The 4,160-nt window shown below is 34.6% G+C and overlaps 1 long non-coding RNA gene across 1 annotated transcript; it reads left to right on the plus strand.

Annotated features, from left to right (window-relative positions):
* The first annotated feature begins 2,222 nt into the window (after window positions 1-2,222).
* LOC129009556 (uncharacterized) lies at window positions 2,223-3,753 on the plus strand. Its single transcript, XR_008492801.1, has 2 exons — window positions 2,223-2,490; window positions 3,361-3,753. It is a non-coding gene; the product is annotated as an uncharacterized LOC129009556 (long non-coding RNA).
* Window positions 3,754-4,160: the final 407 nt, after the last annotated feature.

Raw genomic sequence — 4,160 nt, forward strand, 5'->3', positions numbered from 1 at the left:
AGTTACATACGTTTGTTCATATGTGTATTTCATAGAAAAGGATGTAGAGAAATTGAGTATAGACTAGCCAAAATATTTGTTATCACTTAGAAAATGTATTTATGAAGGTTACTGGATTCTAGACTACACTTGAAGTATTTTAGAGAAGCTTTTTTTAGATGTCTTTCTTGTGAATAGGAAATGATTCTTATTAAAATTAAAGCAGAAAGGCTAAATAAAATAAATAGAAATAACCTGGTTATCAGATAGCTAATTATACTTAGTTGTATTATAAGAAGCATCAATTAGCCTTTTGACCAAACTTGGTATTAAATGATGGTATTTAACCAGTCGATTGTTCTCAAAATAACAGAATAAAGATGTGTTATAAAACGGAAAACAGAATGGTTCCATTTACATACGAGTATATGCATAAATCTGGAAGAATGAAATTTTAATAACATCCTCTGCCTGTTAATATATTATGTAATCTTAATTTGCTTCCTTATAACTTGTTATATTTTCTGATTTTAAAAAGAGGTCGTTTTATTTTTAAAGGTTTTGAACTATTAAAAAATTGAATTGTTTATTTAATTCAAGTTTTTTTCTTTCTAAATTGATTGTGAATATATGCAAAATGCATATAAAGCAATAATGTCATATGCCTACATTTTTTATAATGGATTCTCTATAAATGTAAACTAAAATACAGCACAAAAGTAATTTGTATTCTCTCTATAACTTCCATAGTTGAAATATCAAAAATACAATTCATAAGCACTTTGATAAGAATAAGCTACTATAGTGACCTAATGATCAAGGTAAGCCTTCCTTCTTAAAATACATGTTCTGACAATTATTTTGTAGTTGCTTCAAATGCACTCAACTTATTAAGATAGAGCATGCAATTTCTAAAGATTATGATATTCAACAATTTTTATTAATTTCTTTTTTAAGTGTAGTTGAGTTTGCCTAAGTAGACTATCCTTTCTCTCTTTAATGCTGCTATTTCATAATTATATAGCTGGTTTTGGTAATTAATAATAATGTAAATTTTTGAAGAGGAAAATGGCTTAATGTATTTTTTTCTGACACAGAGGGTCAAGGAGCAAAGGCATGTTTTATGAGTTTGTTGAAGATACGCTTGTGAGATTCTTAATGAAGAATCCATCTGGATTAGGAGAGTTAAAGAGAGGGATTCTTTTGTTCTATATTAAAATTGATCCACTAACCTACTGTCCTAATGATCATCATCACCACCCATATAGATTTATTTTATTGAAGTGTATAAGTGAGTAGACAGTTCTTTTCATAGTAAAGAGAAAAAACAAATCATGGAACCAAGAGCTCTTCATTTCTTTTTTAATATGAAGTTTCTCAACCTTGGCACTATTAGCAATTTGGTCTACACAATCTTTTGTTGTTGGGATGGAGGGAGAGGGGATCTTGCATATTACAGGATGTTTAGCAGCATCCCTGGCCTCTATCCACTAGACGCCAACAGCCTTCCTTATCATGACAACCAAAAATATTTCCAGACATCACCAAAATTCCCCAGAAAGCAAAGTCATTTTGAATACCACTGACATAAAGAAATATAATCACAATGTGCCTGATATAGTAGTTATGCAAACTGGCAGAACTAGGAATGGGGTGTATTAGTTAACCAAGTGGTATGTTTTATTAAAGTGTTAGTCCTGTTCACACTGTTTGATATTGATAATTTCATTTTGGTAACATCCGTTCCTCAACTGCTTTTACTCTCGTAAGGAAATGGAAGCTTTTGGTAGCTGTGTGAGAAGAGATTGTTATGCAGTAAAAGTGTGCAGAAATGGTATTTGGCAGATAAATACATGTTCACATTCACAGAGAGTCAAAGATAAGAAGTTGTCAGTTATGTCCTTTCTGAAAAGTCCCTTTAAAAGCCTTCTTAAAAAGCCAATCCTGGACATTCCAGAAAAAGTAACCAAATGTCGCAGTTTGCTTGTGATCCTGGCTTGTTTACGTCTATTACTCCTGTATAAGTATTAATAGCAATTCTTTTCACTCTCAAAAGGATCTTAGTTTGGATATCATCACTCTAAAAAGCATAGTCCTGGCCAGGAGCGGTGGCTCACGCCTGTAATCCCAGCACTTTGGGAGGCTGAGGCGGGCAGATCACGAGGTCAGGAGATCGAGACCATCCTGGCTAACATGGTGAAACCCCGTCTGTACTAAAAATACAAAAAAATTAGTCGGGCGTGGTGTCAGGCGCCTGTACTCCCAGCTACTTAGGAGGCTGAGGCAGGAGAATGGCGTGAACCCGGGAGGCGGAGCTTGCAGTGAGCCGACATCGCGCACTGCACTACAGGGCGACTGAGCAAGACTCTGTCTCAAAACAACAACAACAACAACAACAACAAAAAAACCATAGTCCTTTGTCAGTCTTTAGTCTACTACTTCTGACTTATTAGCAGCTCCTGGCCTTCCATTTCTAGTTATCCCAGAAGGACATACTGGAACACCTTGCAGGTAACTAGTGGGCAGGCAATTTCACCTGGTATTTAAAAACATGAATTCTCGCTTGAACCCGGGAGGCGGAGGTTGCAGTGAGCCGAGATCGTGCCATTGCACTCCAGACTGGCTACAGAGCAAGACTCCATCTCAAATAAATAAATAAAAATAAATAAATAAATAAATAAATACCTGGATGCTGAGGTCAGAAAACATAAGTTCAAATTCTAACTAACTCCATAAATTATTAGCTATGATATTTTGGGTGAGTTTTTTCATCTTTAAAATGGGATTTTCAATAGCAATTGCTTACTCATAAGATAACATACGTAAAATACTTACAATATTCCTTGATACAATATAAATACAATTTCATTTCTGGTTCATTATCTTGCTCTTTCTCTTTCCATATTTTGCATATTGAAAAAGGGTAATGGAAACTATGCATGTTTTTCTTTATAATTGAAATTATAGCACCAACCTATTACACAGTTCTGATGTTTTCTACTATTTCAATAAAATCTGAATCATATTGTACATGGTGATTCATAAACTTTTTGGATTTTGTTTATTTATGTTTATATGCCTTCAATACTACATTTAGATGATGATTGTGATAATTACATTATATGTATTATTTCTGGGTAATTATGTTTGTCATTTACATAGTCAGTACTTGAGAAACTGAGTGCAGATAGAGGTCTAAGATAGCCCGCAATGATCCTACCTCCTAATAGTCACATCTATTTGTAATTCTTTCCTTCCCTTGAAAATGGGAAGTAACTTGCTTCTAATATGGCAAAGGTGATGGACTATTACTTCTGACATTAGGTTACTAAAAATTGTGGCCTTCATGTTGTCAGTAGACTCTGTGTATTGCTTTTTCAGGTTACACACTTTGATGGCACTAACAGCATGTTAGAGAGAATTGTGTGGCAAAGAACTGAAGGCATCAGTCCAAAAGCCCAAAGAACTAAATACTGCCAACAACCACATGAACTTGGAAGTAGGTCCTTTCCCAGTGAGCTCTGGGGATGACAAAAGACAGACGACACCTTGATTGTAGTCTGTGAGAAAACCTGAAGCGGAAGACCCAGCTAACTTGTGCTCAGATTCCTGACCAATACAAATTGTGAGACAAATGTGTAATTTTTTAAGCCAAGTTTTTGATAATGTAATATGAAGTGATAGATAACTAATTCAAAATAGAGAACTGGATACATATGTTCACGAGCTATTCTGGCATAAAAGTACATTCAATAAAAAACTTGTTACTACTCTCTGTATTTCCTTTATCTCATTGACATCATCCTATCCTTTATCTTTCATATAAATATCTGTGTAAAATTTGTCAACAAATATTGGTGTGAAAATGAAGAGAAAGCAGAACAGTAGAAATAAAAGAGGACTTGTTTAGGTGTTTGCTTTGTTTGTTTTTGAAATAGGAGATTGTTATTGTCTGAATGTTTATGTTCCTCCAAAATTTATATGTAGAAATTCTAACCCCCAAGGTGATGGTATTAAGAGGTGGGGATTTGTGGAAATGACTAGTTAATAAGGGTAGGATATTAATGTGATTAGTGCACTTATGGAAGAGGCCCTAGAGAGAAACCCTGTCCCTTCCACCATGTGAAGATGAAGCAATAAGCCACTGTCTATGAGCCAGGTAGCAGGCCCTCACCAGACTA

The sequence above is a fragment of the Pongo pygmaeus genome, chromosome 10, assembly GCF_028885625.2.
Source record: "Pongo pygmaeus isolate AG05252 chromosome 10, NHGRI_mPonPyg2-v2.0_pri, whole genome shotgun sequence".
Lineage (NCBI taxonomy): Eukaryota > Metazoa > Chordata > Mammalia > Primates > Hominidae > Pongo > Pongo pygmaeus.